The sequence below is a fragment of the Danio rerio genome, chromosome 5, assembly GCF_052040795.2.
Source record: "Danio rerio strain M-AB ecotype USA chromosome 5, GRCz13ab, whole genome shotgun sequence".
Classification (NCBI taxonomy): Eukaryota; Metazoa; Chordata; class Actinopteri; order Cypriniformes; family Danionidae; genus Danio; species Danio rerio.
This window is the reverse complement of record NC_141025.1, coordinates 45,398,829-45,415,993: the sequence shown is the minus strand read 5'-3', so window position 1 is coordinate 45,415,993 and position 17,165 is coordinate 45,398,829. Positions and strand designations below refer to the sequence as shown.

The 17,165-nt window shown below is 36.3% G+C and overlaps 1 protein-coding gene and 2 long non-coding RNA genes across 7 annotated transcripts in view; 2 read left to right on the top strand and 1 right to left on the bottom strand.

Annotated features, from left to right (window-relative positions):
• Window positions 1-17,165, bottom strand: part of LOC147844337 (uncharacterized) — a 528,347-nt gene that overhangs the window by 168,209 nt on the left and 342,973 nt on the right. The window lies entirely within an intron of this gene.
• Window positions 1-17,165, top strand: part of rtkna (rhotekin a) — a 149,003-nt gene that overhangs the window by 40,247 nt on the left and 91,591 nt on the right. The window lies entirely within an intron of this gene.
• Window positions 4,358-9,909, top strand: LOC147844341 (uncharacterized). The gene is made up of 3 exons (XR_015491686.1): window positions 4,358-4,891; window positions 7,361-7,749; window positions 7,844-9,909. It is a non-coding gene; the product is annotated as an uncharacterized LOC147844341 (long non-coding RNA).

The following is a 17,165-nucleotide window of genomic DNA, read 5'->3' as shown; positions in this document are numbered from 1 at the left end:
GTGATTTCAGCCTCAAATATTTTTTTAATATAATGCCACAAGCTTGGCACACCTGTCTTTAGGAATTTTTGCCCATTCCTCTCAAGCTCTATCAGGTTGGATAGGAAGTGGCGGTTAGTCATTTAGATCTCTCCAGAGATGTTTAATAGGATTCAGGTCTGGACTCTGGCTGGGACATCCACCGAATTCAATTTATTTTGAAATAAGGATGTAACATACAAAAAGTGAAGCGCTATTAATACTTTCCGGATGCACTGTACATCCAGTTGGTATTTTGCTCTCCGTTTGAAGCAATTGCTCTAGCATTCTGCATTTTTGAGGCTTTTTCACATTTTTATTTTTCACTTTAGCCATACATTATCAGCTTTTGACGACTAGGTCTTTCAGACAAAAACTAATAATGCCCTTTATATGCCCAGAAACAATTTGAATCCCATTTTATATAATATGTTCTGTTCAAAGTGTTTCCTTCATTTGACATGAAGCAAGATCAACAAAGGTATTTTTTTCTTTTAAAAATGCATTGCTTTTGATAACTTACTCACCCTTTTTAGGGCTTTGAAATTTTCAAAAATGTCATTCCTTGCAATTATAAAGCTTTTAGAGATGCAGCTACTCCATTGTATTAATCTAAAAGAATATAAGTTGTATAAACCTTGGATAAGTTGTGGCTCAGTAAATCATGTGGTAATTACATTTTTTGGGTAAGCTATCCCTTTAAAAATGTCTGTCCTTGCCACTTGTATACATTTCTGTAATTTACAACTAGAAAGCGGGGGGCACATGATAAACGATACGATAAGTATCAAAGTACATATCATATGCCATACTTTTTTTTTTTTTGCAAACCCCCTTTGGTTGTGAAATGAAGTAGGCGTCTTTGTGTCCTGCAGCTGTTGTGTGTTAGAAACGCTCAGTATCTCAGTGAATGACGCGTCTCAGCCCCCCGTTTCTCCGCTGTGGTCTGGTGTGGCTGACCAAACTGTGCTCTTGTCCAGTCCCATGCTGAGATCACACCTCGCTCCGCCAGGGTGCTAGCTCTCCTCACCCAGCAGCCGGATAACGTGCTCACTATTCCTGCAATGTGACCCTAAAATTGAAGCCTGAGATAACAAAAGGACGTGATGGCGCCTTCTTTGAGCTGAAGGACTTCTTCATAAATTCCTGCAGCATTTAAATACTTCATGGTCATCCGTCTCAAGGCTGGCAATCTCCAGTTCTCAGAAGTCAATTAGCATCAAGCCCATGTCGATTTGAAAGGGTCTCGGTGTTCAGATTTAATCACTCATGTGATCTTTGTGTGTAAAATGGACTCTTTGTATGATCTCACAATAACAAATCTGCCCATTGCAACCCTAGCAGAATATGCATGCTGTAGACAGGCTGGATTCCTTGTAAATTAGGTTTGTAGAACTTAATGTGACAGTAAAGATTGATCTTGAAAACACAATAATTGCATAAATGTTTGAATTTAGTTTTAAGGTTTAAATGTTTCATTTATTATTTTGTGGTGAGTTATGGGGGCATGACATAAGTTGTATAACTTACAGTTAAATTGGTTATATATTGAGACCATGACAGTAACGGCTAAAAAACAAGAAATTAACCACCTAATTCAGCAAAAAATAATAATTAAAAACAATTTTTAAGTTGTTTAAAAGCAACCCAAATACATTTCTAGTTTTATAGTTAAATTGTTTTAAAGTTCCATAGTTTCCATAATATTAAGTAGCATTAAGAATAATCACATCAGATGATTAAATTGATGATTTGTTTCATTTTGTTATAGTATTTAGAAACTGTTTTTACTGTTTTTATTGTATTTTAATGGAGCGAATGCAGCTTTCTTTCAAAAACAACATATTTACTGAGTCTTTAGTTTTATTTCTAAACATTCGAATCAAACTAAATCTGCAGAAACTCGCATCTGGTCCGAGCCTCTCCCCCACAGTATCGTCAGTCTATAGCGATCGATGATTGGCTTCTGTACTAGTAGACGGGGCTTCATTCACCATATTACACTTTTCCCCATTCAAAAATATACAAGTGACATGTCTTGTGTATTGTACAGTCTTTGTATGAATTCTTACGAGTTCAGTCGTATGATTTTAAAAAGGAGTCGTGATAACAAATGCTTGGAGCAAATCGATCTGAATCGTACAAATGAGATCATACGAATTAGCCACTAAATCAAAAAGTCACAAATTGCATTGAGATTGTGTTGGTTATTCCACAGGAGTCAAAATCTTTTATTTTGATATAAAAGTAGGTCTGCATGATAATGGAAAAATCTCACATATAGCGATATTTTGTTTTTCTGCCAGATATATTTGATATGAATGCAATTTTACCAGATTGACTTGAAAATCTCTATTTGAAAAGAATTTATACTTTTAATTGGGATTATTCTGTAGGGGAGCAAAATTATAATAAACAATCTAGAAACTTAGATAAGTACAATAAAGAAAAATATACCAATGAAAAAAACAGTTTTATTGTTTTCTGAGGAGTCTAGCAGTATTCAGCTATACGGTAATTGAAAAATCAAATGTAAAATAACACAAGCCTTCATTGTAATAACGATTAATTTATTGAATTGTTTATAAAATGGGGTGTCACAGTGATGCAGTGGGTAACACAATCGCGTAGCAAAAAGGGCGCTGGTGTGAGCCTCGGGTGGGTCAGTTGGCTTTTCTGTTTGGAGTTTGTATGTTCTCCCCGTGTTGGCGTGGGTTTTCTTCGGGTGCTCCGGTTTCCCCCACAGTCCAAAGACATGCGGTACAGGTAAATTGGGTAAGCTAAATTGTCTGTAGTCTGTAGTATGTTTGTGAATGAGAGTGTATGGGTGTTTCCCAGTGGTGGGTTGCAGCTGAAAGGGCATCCGATGCATAGAACATATGCTGGAGAAGTTAGTGGTTCATTCCGCTGTAGCGACCCCTCATTTATAAAGGGCCGAAAAGAAAATGAATGAATGAATGTTTAGAAAATTACAGACGTTACAATTTCTGATGTATGAATGCTTTTAAAATTCTTTTCACAGGCCTCGAAAACACATGCAGATGATAAACTAAAATTCAGACTCAACATTGCTTATCCACTGATGTGACTATTGTGAATGCTCACAATGCAATATTAATGCTGAAATAATATATTGTGCAGGTTTTTATTAAAAAACATAGTAGTTTTATTTAATTTCTAAAAATGATACTTCACATATAATCTTCAAAACCTCTAAACAGCGTTTCGGATGCCAGCAAGAGGTTATGCACCCCATTGTTGATTTAAAGATTAAATTGACTGAGTAAAATCTCTCTGGGCTGTCTGGATAAAATGTTAAATGACCATGCTTAGCCAGAGTTTGCACAAGGGGCTGATATATTCTCCAGCGCCGCGGAGACAGGAACCTGTGGTTTTCTGAACGACTGTGCTCTAGTGTTAGCACTAGCACTTGCATCAAGTTTTAACAAGTCCATTTCAGAATCAAGGCAGCCACATTCTTGGCACTACGTGAGCATTCCTCCCTGTGTCCTTCCTTTACGATGTGTCTGTGTGTCTCCTGAAAACCAGCAGCACACTTTCTTGGTGTCGTCACAACCTTTTGTTGCTGCAGAGCCGTGATTCATAGCCGGTTTGTAGTGACGGGTGATGGGAACAGGAAATAGCTGAGCTTATTGAGAGTGATGGGCTCTGGTGTGATGTCATCTCTGCTTGACCCACAGTGCCTGACCGGACACACAATAGCGTGTCTAGATGTGGAAATGCCTTTTTTGTGTAGCATGATTGCTCCCTCAGGTTGTGGTTTGCTCTTGATCTCCAGTCCCATTAGAAGTGGTTGGTCATTTGGACACTTTCTTTATATTTAGCTCGCTTACATCTTCCGCTGACATGAATTCTTTAAGTTAAACAAACTTTTTTTTAAGCAGAGGACCGAAGATGCAGAGATTGATAACAAAAAAAGAAGTAGTTGCAGGTTGATTTTTGCCCAAAAATTAGTTTGAGCTATAGCCTGAAAACAGCAACACTGGCCCAACCAGTGATCATGGACTCTTTTCTTTCTACATATCTGGGATTGTAAAGTTTTATAGTGGGAGACTATAGCAAGTATTATTTTTGTGTTCAATCTGGTGTATTGGTTTCTTCTTAATAGGGAAAACATTAGGGTGCCCGTAATATGACATTACCATGATACAATATTATTGTGATTTTATATACACTCACTGGCCACTTTATTAGGTACACCTGTCCAACTGCTTGTTAACGCAAATTTCTAATTAGCCAATCACAAGGCAGCAACTCAATGCACTTAGACATGTACACATGGTCAAGACGGTCTACTGCAGTTTAAACTGAGCATCAGAAAGAGGAAGAAAGGTGACTTTGAACATGGCGTGATTGTTGGTGCCAGACTGGCTGGTCTGAGTATTTCAGAAACTGCTGATCTTTCGCACAACCATTTCTAGGGTTTACAGAGAATGGTTTGAAAAAGAGAAAATATGCAGTGAGGGGCAGTTCTGTGGGCGTAAATGTCTTATTGATACCCGAGGTCAGAAGAGAATGGCCAGACTGGTTCCAGCGGATATAAAGGCAACAGAAACTCAAATAATCACTCGTTACAACCAAGGTATGTAACAGGCTATGAATACTTTCTAGATGCACTGTATGTCCACATATATGTCCCCTGCATGTGTGGCACACTTATGTCTCATATATGTCAGACACATATATGTCCACATATATGCCTGAAACATGTATGTCCCCAAGATGTATAACACAGATGTCTCATATATGCCAGAAACATACTGTATATGTCCACATATATGCCATAAACATATATTTTCCATAAATGTAAAACACATATGTGCCCCATATATGTCAGAAACATATAAGCACTGTAAAAAATTGCTGTTAAAAAACAGTCAGATTCTACGGTAAAATAATGTTTTTTCACTAAAACAGTAATATTCTGTTAAAAACAGTGCTTTCTGGGTAACATTTTTGTTTTCGAGAAAGTAACCAACTGCAGAAAACTGTGAGCTAACAGAGTTCAGATTCGATGTTTTGAAGTCTGTGTTTGAAATCACGCTTTGTGTCCTTGTTCACTATTTCATACACTAGTTAACTAATATAGTTCACCTGACTGTTTTAATGAACACTAATGAGTGAATTCAGACACTGATGAACACCTGCTGTTAATAATTACAATTACTGAAGAAAATAAACAAGAAACACAAACAGTGACTTGAGGTACAACATTAAATAAAATCAAATAAAATAAAACAGCTTCAGTCTCAGCAGAGGATCATTAAACAACTCCACAAACAACAGCAGACACACTTATTACTGACTGATTTGACTTCCATACTATTCACATTGAGATCCAACAGAAATTAAGGTGTTTTTTGTGTCACCGTAATGGAGTAAGGGGCTGGTTTAGTTGGGCTCTTCACCCTTGAACTGATTAATTCAGACTCTCCAATCACTATAATAAAGAGTTAACAAAATGCTTGTATTATAGCAGTCAAGTTGGAAAGTCAATAAATAGAGAAATATATTTGTCTGAAATAAGTTCTGATAAATGTTTTGGTATAAATCTGGAAGAAGAGCCTCATGCAATAGATTTTATGTTTAGTTACAGGTATTAATTAAATTAATGAGAAGTGAAAACAGAAAGATACCTCCGTAATTACTTAACAGTTAAGAAATAACATACAAAAACAGTCCAGTTATGACACATACACACTCAGACCTCATGAATCTGACCTTGTATCTCAACAATGGTAACATCTCAAATGTTTCATGCTGCAATGCATGCTGGGAGTGGCATGGTACAAATATCCCAGCATGCATTGCGGTATAAAAAAAATGTTGTATAACGGTCTAAGAGTTTTCTTTACTTGTGTTTGATTCTGCTGTTGTTTATGTTTAGACTTTCAGTTGCCTGTTTGTGAGTTAAACTGTTCATTTTGTTAGTCGTCACCATTATTGAGGTTCATCCGCTGATTATTGATGTCTCTTTGAGTGCGATATACACCATAGAGCAGTGTTATTGTCCAAGATATTCTTAAAAACTTCCAGAAATCGTTGCCATATATATACATAATGTAAAACAATAGATTTAACATTGAATGGGAGCAGTAAATTTTATTATACTAAATGAGAACAGACTCTGCCATTTAATAACAACTTGAACATCACCAGATCTTACTTTTTCAGATTTAGGTTTTTGGCTGGCTTGCCACAACAAAGGAGCTTTTTAAGCAAAGTTCTTAACAATTGCAGCAGCTAAGATATATAAATGTCAGGGCTAAGAGCCCAACTAAAGCAAACTCTGTTCTCCATGATGGTGACGTAAAACTTTAACTTTTTCTCAAGAAGAACTTTAGTAGATGTTATACAAAAATACATGTATTAAGTAATAAGTGTAGCTGGTGATGATGTTTGTAGAGTTGTTTAATCATCTGCTGATCATTTAAATGATTTAATCATTTGTTGTTCTTCAGGTTATTTCATTATAAAGCTGTGACTAAAGTTTTGCATGTTCTGTTCTTGTTTTTTCCTTCAGTATTTCTTCATTTGTTCATTGTTAATCCTCAATTATCATTTAATTAGTCAGTTAATTAATGAATTTTCTTCAGCTTTGCTACATGTTTCTTGAACACTCAGTAGTGTGGACACTTCAATAAAAACTGAAGTATATGCTCTGGGGTTTAAAGGGTTAAAGGTGTGAGAGGTAAAAACACAGTATAAAATGTATTTTAACAGTAATATACTGTTAATTTACACAACGGAAGTGGACTGTTAAAAAACAGTATATTGCTGGCAACCACAGCTGCCAGTAGATTATCGTTAAATCAAGGAAAAAACAGTATTTTACTGTAAAACCTGAAGCTAATTTCTTCTGTGTGTCACCGTTGTGGAGGAGAGTAGAGCCAGTGTATGAGTTAAAGATGAACAATAAACTGCTGATGTTATTCTGCATGTTTCTCTATTTAAAGAAAGCGGCTGTTTAGTTGCTGATGCAGTCAGAATCTCTCTGGTGATTCCAGATTTACATGTATGTGTGCTGTTGTGAAAAATAAGACATTAGAGTTAAACCAAACTTTTTTAATTAACTAAAATAAGTTATCATTATAAGTATGCTTCTAAGCATATATAGCACATTACTTCATAAACTCATTCAGCAGTTGACCAAGTTGAGGCAGTTGCTTTCAGTGAGCAAAATGAGTTCACTTGAGTATTGTGTAAATCAATGTAGTCCATGTATTTTTACAGCAACATACTGTAAAATAACAGTACATTGCTGGCAACTGCAGCTGCCAGTATTTTCCTGTTTTTTAACGGGACAATTTTTAACAGTGAGTCCACTCATACGCCGGAAACAAATATGTCCCAAAAATGACAGAAAAATATATGTCTCCTACATGTAAAACACATATATGTCCTATTTATGTCAGAAACATATATGTCCACATAAATGCCAGAAACATATATGGCACATGTATAAAACACATAATGTATGTCCCATATTTGTCACAAACATCAACTTCCACATATATGCCAGAAAGGCATACAACCCTTATGCGTATAACAAACTAATGTCCTAAATATTTCAGAGGCATATACGTCCACATATATTCAGGAAACATATATGTCTCAAAAATGTCAGAATATATCCTTTATATTTCAGAATCATATTTTCTGAAACATATATGTTCTTTATTTATACATTTCCACATATATGCAAGAAACGTACATGTCCCATGTATGCTAAAAACAAATATGTCCCCTACATGTGTAGCACATATATGTCAGACAAATCTCTTTCCACATATATGCCAGAAAGGTATACATGTAAAACACATATATGTCCCATATATGTCCTTTTATATGCCCGAAACATACATGTATAAAAAACATAATGTATGTCCCATACATGTCAGAAACATCTATTTCCACATATATGCCATAAAGGCATATATGGCCTCCACAGTCACCGGATCTCAATACAATATAGTACTTTGGGATGTGGTGGAATGAGACAAAATCTGCAGCAACTGTGTGATGTTATCATGTCGATATGGACCAAAATCTCTAAGGAATATTTCCAATATCTTGTTTAATCTATGCCACTAGGGATTAAGGCAGTTCTGAAGACAAAATTGGGTCCAATCTGGTACTAGTTAGGTGCAGCTAAAGTGGCTGGTGATTTTATATTGTGATATTCTTTGTTATATTGCAATGTATTACCTTTTTCCAACCTTACCTTTTTTAAAATTACATCCTCAATAAAAAAAAACCTATCAGTGTTAACTAAACAGAAATATTTCTTAGATTGTTTATATCCCATTAGAATTGTTGCAGTGCAACCTGCGATTTCATTTCAACATGTCATTAATTCTTGGATGAACCTTTCCTCGATGCCACCATCTGTATTCTTACCAACTACTGCAGTGGACTTCAAAGAAATGTGTTTTATCATTCAACCAAATAGTTTAATAAAATAATGGCATCCATGTATCAAAATAATATCACCATGGAAAATACTCAGAAACCTCATAAAAGAGAAAAATATTTTACCTACCGTTTAAGAAACCTTGTTTTTTCTTCAAATAAATTGTTGCAATTTCCAGGATGTGTTAAATTGGCCAGAAGATACATTAAATTGCTTAAAATGTTACAAATGTTTTAATGTTCTAAATAAGTATTTACTGTCATCACAAAAACATTAAGTGGTTTTCAACATCGCTATTAAGAAGGTAAAACAGCATATTCAAATGATTTCTGAAGGATCATGTGATTGCTGAAATGACTGCTGAATTGACAACTTTGCAATCATCATATTTAAATAGAAAATATTTATATTGTATAAAAAATACTTAGAATGTTAATCACAAAATAACTATTATTAGTCTGTTTTATCAAAGAAATTCATTGTGCTCAAACTCCAGATGACGAATGTGTTCAAGGACATAATGATAATAGAGCAACAATGTGAGTTGTCGCTTCGGTTTCACTGTTCAGAGTCAATAGCATCAACTGAACAAGTTACACAGATTGAGTGATTTCTCTTTCCACTCACACAGCTTGTTTACATGAATTTGCATCAGATACAGAGGTCACTCTAAACTCTTTCAGCAGTGTGTTTACCAGGGTTTCTGCCCTTAGGAGGATCATTGTGGCTTTTGTATGTCCAGCTCAGCAGGACTGATGCCTGCTGCTCGTGTTAATTTCTCATGGTGTGTCAAGCAAATAAACTGACCCTGGAAGGATGGTATTGTGTGAGTAACAAGGAAAAAAAGGACCTCATAACCCTAGCCTCCACCCATGATGTCCTGCAGGTCTTTGAACTCCAGCCAGGAGCTAGATAAAAATGCTTGGGAAAGGGCAGAACTCTCACCTCACCTGAAACCACAGTGTGACCTCAATCCACCTCAGATAATCTCCACAGTCCAGCAGGTACAGGTGTCATGTTTGGCCCAGCGCTAGAAGGATCTTCATGATTGTTTCTACCTCCCAACAAGTTTGTAATTTAATAATGTGGTTTATGAAATGCCACTGCACCATCCATTTCTTTTTTCAAACATCTAGGAGAAATGTCAAGTTTGACTCTGGAAAGCTGAGCTTAGTTAAAGGTGCTGTGTGTAAGTTTTTGACTCTTTTAAAGCATAAAAATACCATAATATGTTTGCAGATATTTCAGAAACACACTAAGTTAACATTCTTGTTTATCTGAAAAACAATGCTGAAGTCAGATATTCTGCTTTGAAAATGTGCTTTCCCTGCTGTAACGATGTCTTTATTTTGGTCTCTTTACCCGCCTTTAACCGGTTGCATTGTAACCCCGTGTCCTAACAACACACTAAGTGACGAGATTTGCCGTGATAAGCAGTTTGGCTGTTTGCACGAGACAAAACATGACAGAAATGTAAATACAACCATTCAGAAGCACATAATTGTACACACTGCACTCCAACAAAATGGTAAGGCTTATACTGTAATATTAAACCTCTTAAACATTATTAAATGTAGATGCTGATTCACTATGTGCTGGTTTTGAGTCAGTTCTAAAGTTTAATTTTTAAATTGTTTATTTTATTTTCAAAATCTGAGGTGAACTGCTGGACGTATGGCAATAAATGTCATGTAAAATGGCATTCAAACTCACATTATTAGCATTTAACACCGAATAAAGCACATGAGCTGTACCTGAGGTGATCATTGTCAGTTTTCTGTTGTTCAGCTGCAAGAAATATAAGCCATTTCTAATAAATCTATTCGAGGTGTTGGTTAGGACAAAAACTATTTAATATGAAAATATTCCTTCTAAACGTTTCAAAATGGTTTTTAAGAAAGAAAGATATGACAAGGTTTTTAAAACAAAAGATATGTACATTTTCAGAGCTTCTTGAAGCAGTGCTTTGTAAGCAGCTATCACTAGCTGGAAGATGACAATAACAAACCAACCAAACAGTACCATCATGTAGATGCAATCTTTGCTGATTTTGTTGACCTTTTTATCAGCTGTTGTTCAGTATGAGCAACAATCAAACTGTTATTACAGCAACTGGCAGCATATCATTTCTAGTTAAGATTCACTGTTTTGGGTAAGCCTGAAACTGCGAATGCGAGTAAAGAGTAACTCCATGTTCAATATCCCTCAGTTAATAGGGCTATGTGGTGCAACAGTCTCTGCTGTCTAACAGCCTTCCCCAGCAGTGTGTGAATTATACATTGACGACTGGGGAAGTCAAATTTCGGTAATGTTAGTTTGTGTAATACATGCTTCAGTGAATCAAATCTTTGTATTTACTTAAATTACATCTATTTTATTACTAAAAATCTATTTAAGTTTTTAGTGTTTTGTGGGATAGGCCTTATTGTATTCTAACTTGATTAGCTAATGTTATTTCAGTTTACTCCAGGTCAAACTATATACAAAATATGCATCTAAATTGACTTTTAGGCTAGATGTAGAAACAAACAAATATATGAGAAAACATGTTCTCTACTGTAAAACTGCCGGTTTCAGACTGTTGCTGAATGACTTTTTTCTCACAAAAAAAGACCGATTGGTGCGATTATGCATTTACAATGTATGAACCATTATAGGGGTGGTTAAATCGATGTGTATTATTTTAATTATTAACATTATTATTTAAAATACATATCAGAGTGAACTTTTCCCAGTTTCAAAGGGCTGACCCCCCATACATCTTGTTTTGATGTTTTTCAGAGGGATCAAGCCTTAATCAGGGGTACCAATCCTCCCAAACCCCCCTTTAATTCACACCTTGTCCCCCAGGTCCTAATGCCCCCCGTAAACATGACTGATTCACATTAGACTTGGAAAATGAAATGTAAAAAATGCTAATAACATGAAGCTACGCCAATAAATGTTTAGTCTAAGCTTTTGATATATTGATCAGAGTATTTATGAAAATATATATATATATATATATATATATATATATATATATATATATATATATATATATTGTGCTGGTAACAAGGAAAAAAAAAGGGACCTCATAACTCTGGCCTCCACCTATGATGTCCGGCGGTCTTTGAACTTTGAGTGAGGATAGAGATCTATTATGAACATTTTGAAACAAGTTCAAACAAAAACTATAGTGTAGAGGTAGCCTTAGTCTTTTTCTGAGGTGAGTAAACTTACATGGTGAGCACCAACCAAACGTGAATCTCTTTAGAGTTCGTAAGGTCAGAGGTCATCAATGTACACATGCCAGAGCCATTTATTGTGTTGTTTGACCATTCAACCATAGTAAAAGCACGGTCTCCTAGTTGTATTGTTGGTTCAGCTGGAGACATATTTAAGTAGCTTTGTCATTTGGTTTTGGGAAAAAAAGTCCTTATTTACTCACAACAAAGTTCTTCATGATTCTTTGCTTAATGATTAAAAATACCAGATACTGAATATAAGTTCAAATGATCTGAACAGTGGTGTACAGTTAGTAAACATTTTAACATTGCACACCCGTAAAGGCAGCGTTTAGGCGAGCATGTAAATATGTACTACATACTTTTGTATCAGGAACTAAATAAACAGAACCAAAATAACAGTGCTGAGTAAACAGCAGTTCAGAAATGATCTGTTCATAGCAATGGGGAAATGTTTGCGCCAGTTTGTTTTTGCTGGTTTAGGTCAAGAAGTGGAGCAAGTTACATATTTATCCACTACTGTATGCTTTACTACTTAGCAAACAACCCATTTCTCAACACGATCGGATACATTCTAGGTTTCAAGAAGCTTCAGTGTAGCTTTTTCATGACTAGACCCTGTATCTGCAAGACTCTGGCACTCTTCGTGCCCTCCAAGCTGGGTGGGGTATTGGGAGGAGGGCATAGGCTGGTAGTGAAAGAGGGCATTGTAGTTGTTCACCCACGCCTCAGTGCAGCTTCTATCGTTCCTGGCCTGAGCTCTGATGCAGTCAGGAACAGGGTTGAATGGACAGTCTGTGCGCAGGAACCAGCCAAAATGTCTTGACTCGAGCCAGTTTCCTTTGGAAAACACCTCCCAGTATTCAGAGTGTTAGAGGAGGCCGCCGTTTCTCACCCTGGCCCCTTATTTTATTACCTGTCCAGTCTTCCCTGCCCTGCTCAGGCATTTTAGATGTTATGATTTCCAAAATGAGCCTCATTTCTCTAAGATAAGACCTGCTGAATCTGTTGAGTCTGCAATGTTGGAACTTAAACTGTTCCATACAGAATGGAAAGAAAACTGGCCAACCAAAAGGATTTTAGTCACATGAACCACTGCTATTACAATAAACTATCAGTTTTGACTACAAAGTGGGCCTTAATCTGGATATTTTTGCTTTTCTTTAAGTGCCACCTATGGTAGAATATAGGACTGGGTGATAAAATTGTTTTTGATATTTATTGAGCGAACACCATTGTCAATATCAATTAAAAAAAAGATTCAGTATGTAGTATTAGTATGAAGGCTATCTTTTTATAAAAAATGTGGCTGCTGAGGAAGGAATGCCAATAAGCTTAGGGTGCAAGTTTGTCATTTTCTATGGAGGTGACTTGCAAGACACATGAGACCGACATGTACATGTTGTGCAAATGGCGCACAAATGAGACGCGTATATTTTCCAGGTGCACTTAGTTAAAAACATTTGAACTTTTCCGAATGCTGTGACTGCACTGCGATTCATGCAAGTAGAACTAACCAATCAGCTTTACACTTTGTATGAAATATATACACAGCTCGGTAATAATGGTAGACTAATTACCTCAGACAAACACAGCGCATCCAAACACTGGAGTGGTTTTTACTTTTCTCCTTAAATTTGCATCAAAGCATCAGCAATGGATGTCCGTTGGTCATCTTCTGAGAAAACAATTGATGGTCGACTAGCTACGAGAGATGCCAGGGGAACGCTTGCACTTGTCACTTCAAGTCAGAATCACAACACATGTGAAAATTACTGCAGTTTAGCAGCAGTGAGGAGATTGTAAGTAAAAAATGAAGTCGCCAGAGTAGCTTTTTGGTTTCTTTTCTAGTGCATACCAGCCACTAGCACATCATCTGAAAGAGTTTTTAGCACAGTGGATAATATAGTCATTCCTAATATTGCAGTATGTATCTGAATAATGATGGTTAGTTTCTTTAATTGAAAGCTAAGATTTGATTATCATAATTTGCTTTATAAAGTTTTAGAGTCTCTTTAACACTAATGTTTATTTTATCATAAAGATGTGAAATATTTTGTTTAAATATTTTTGTTTTTGACTATTAAAGCTATTTGCCTCAGTAATGTTGGTAAATTAGAATAAAGTTGTTAAATTAAAAAAGTCCTGATATTCCTAACTGTATTGTTAAAAATTATAATTTTTTTAACATTATACATAATCTAAAAGCTAAATAAATAATATTCTCCTTGATGTATGGTTTGTTAATTAGGGATGATATTTGGCTTTGATGAAACTATTTGAAAATCTGTAATCTGACAGTTCAAAAATATGAAAATATTGAGAAAATACACATTTAAAGTCGTTCATAAGCTCTTAGCAATGCATATTGCTAATTAAAAATTCTGTTTTTATTAAGTTAGGGTAGGAAATGTACAAAATATCTTCATGAAACATGATCTTTACATAATAGTCTAATGATTTTTGGCATGAAAGACAGATATATCATTTTCAGCCATAGAACAAATATTTTCTAATCCAGGGTCACAATTTGGTTTTGTTTATGATAGCAGAACTAACAAGCAGTTAGCTTAACCTGAACTGAACCTAACTGCTGTCTCCCTGGGTTCATAAGTCTTTCTTCATGGTGTCAGGAGGAGGAACTGAATTTGGATGCAAAAACAGTGCGAGCAGTTTGACGGTTCTGGCAATGCCTAGTCGTCCGCTTTCCATGTTGACGGAAACCCAAGAAAAACAAAACCTTCAAACTAAGGACAAACAACTCCTTGTGATTTTACTTCCCTTTTCTTCTTTCTAATCATAAAGATTTATGTTGAGATAGAACGAGTGCCTTTTTTTCGGCTGGACGAGTGCTTGCTGGCCTGTATAATGCAGGTGTTTATGTGATGACCTAACCTTCTCACTGCCTGCAGATAAAGCCAATGGAGCCACTTGTCCATGTAATTGAATGGAGCCTCACGTTGGTCGTTTTGGATGGAGGAGTGAAAGGAACTGCATGAGGGTTATTTTAGCATCAATATAACAAACTGGCACACCTCCACCCTCTAGAGAATAGCTCATAATTTACTGGTGCTGCTTTTCAAAGGCTTCAATCAACATGGATGAGATAACGTAGTATACGCTGTTTGTTCATCTTTAGCACAGTTTGACGGGAACCATCTGGCCAGACTCCAAGAATATAATAGTTGAAGTGTGGGACGCTTAGTTTATCAGATCCAGCTGAAGAGGAGGCCTTATCCTCCTGGTACTCTGAGGAAGATGATGTGTGGCCTGTCTGGATGTTCATTTTCCAATTTATTGCTCATTTTCTGCTCAGCACCGCTTTTTCAGCACTGCCAGTGGATTTTAATGTTGGAGATAAAAGAGATTTAGGAGGCTTTTTATTAGCACCTTTTTAGGCATGCTTTTTAGCTTTAGCTTTTGCCTTTCCTTGCAGAAAATGGTAGAGGAAGGGGGGGTTGGAACTAGGGTTGTAACAATATACCGGTATGACGGTTTACCACGATTTGAACGTGCACGATTATCATACCATGAACAATTGCATATCAACGGTTTTAACCCTTAAAGACCGAGACAGCCGCCCGCGGCTAAAAATAAGTATTGCTCTTAAATGTTTAATAACTTTTGATCCGCTGATCCGATTCATACAATTCAAAGATTGGCATAAAGAAGAGAATCTCAGCTTTCCAGTGCTGTATCACATACCATTCGCGGACTTTCAGAGGCTCCGGAATCAGTGCGGTTACGTCATCAACATTTGACAACGCTGATTTGACAAAGAAACGCTCGTCACTGTGTCTCCGGACAAATCAGACATGATACATTGATGCATTGTCCCTCCTCCATGCCCAGATTGGTTCAAACTCGCTATATCACAACCAATAAGCATAGGTTTCGCTTTTGTTTGTGGACCAAGCTTTTTGAACAACACGGAATGAGAGAAAGGCATACATTTATGCGCGGCTAAATAAAACGCAAAAAAAAAAAGTTTTGCATGAAATAATTCTCATACTAAGTACTTTTGCATGCACATCAGCACAGAAACATGACAAAACAGTGACACAGCAAAGACGAACTGCTGCTCTTGCTGTTTTCAAAAGACGCAAATGAAGATGCAGCTGTTTGTCTGCATTGCATACAACCACATCCAAATCCATGCTGGCACATAGAACCTAAGGATGTTCCATATTGAATCTAGTTTCGTTATGTAACTATTTATAGTATAGTAAATATTTATATCTATTTTTTACTGAGGATTTGCACCATGTTTATTTGGACTTTATTTGGACTTTGACACATTATTTATTATTTTCTTATTTTTATTTGTTCATTGTAAGTGGTGTTGTTTATAGTAACTAAAAATATATTATATGGAAAAAGTCAAATTTGCTTCACTGTTCTATTATTTTGTAACATTTGTAACATACCGTATACCGCGAAACCGTCAAACCGTGGTATTGTTTTAGACGATTATCATACCGTGAAAAATTCATACCGTTACAACCCTAGTTGGAACTGGTGGTCAACTTGTAATGGTAGATTCTGATATTTTAGGCCTAATAGTTTGGTGGCCGATAGCTTATATAAAGCAGATAAACATTTGTTGAATCTTGAGATTTCAGCTTGGGCAGTGTTTGTCTTTGGTCAGTCACACTTAACATAGATGGCCAGTTCCACTGAGTGGTACAGTACAGGTTGGTATGGGTCACCTTTATCAGGCTTGCATTTCCACAGGGCATGGTGTACGACAAACTTTCAGTCTACGTCAATCTCGCTCGAGGAAATGTCAAAGTAAAGCTGTACAGGTCGCTCACGCATCATATGAGAAGCACTTCTCACAAAACAGATGCTTTATACCAGGGGTCATCAACTATATTTGTCAGAGGGCCAGAGTTTTACCAGAGAGTCTCCTTGGGGGCCGGACTGCCACGAAGAAAATCAAATAAAAATCTAATTTTGGCTTAACATTATGTTTAATGTTTATACTTTTTCCATTTCATTACAAACTTAAGGCATTTGATTCAGGCTCCCATCACCTATACCACAGTCAACCACTAGGAGTGATAGAAAATTCTCCACAAACACGGTGAACATGCTGCCATTAGACGATGCGGCCATTCAGAGCCAGCTGACTGAAATTTAGGCCACAGGGGATGTGAAGGCGGCTCTCTGGTGCTGAAAGTATTTTGGGTATCTTGTCCCGAGACCTATGACACATTGAAACGTCTGACAGCAGCCAAGCCTGATGTGAAAAAGTTGGTGTCAGAGTGAAAATGTAACTTTAGCCATTGATTAAGCGCTGTGATTAGCCCGTTTCAGCATTATGATTTGAATTCAAGTCCACTTAACGTTTTATTTGATGTGCAAACATTAGTTGTGACCTGTTTTGTTCTGGTACCAGGTTATTTATTTACCATCCTATTTTAAGTCTGCTAGTTTCAAGCATGTTGTTAAGATTTAGAAATAAAATAAAAATAAAAAATGTT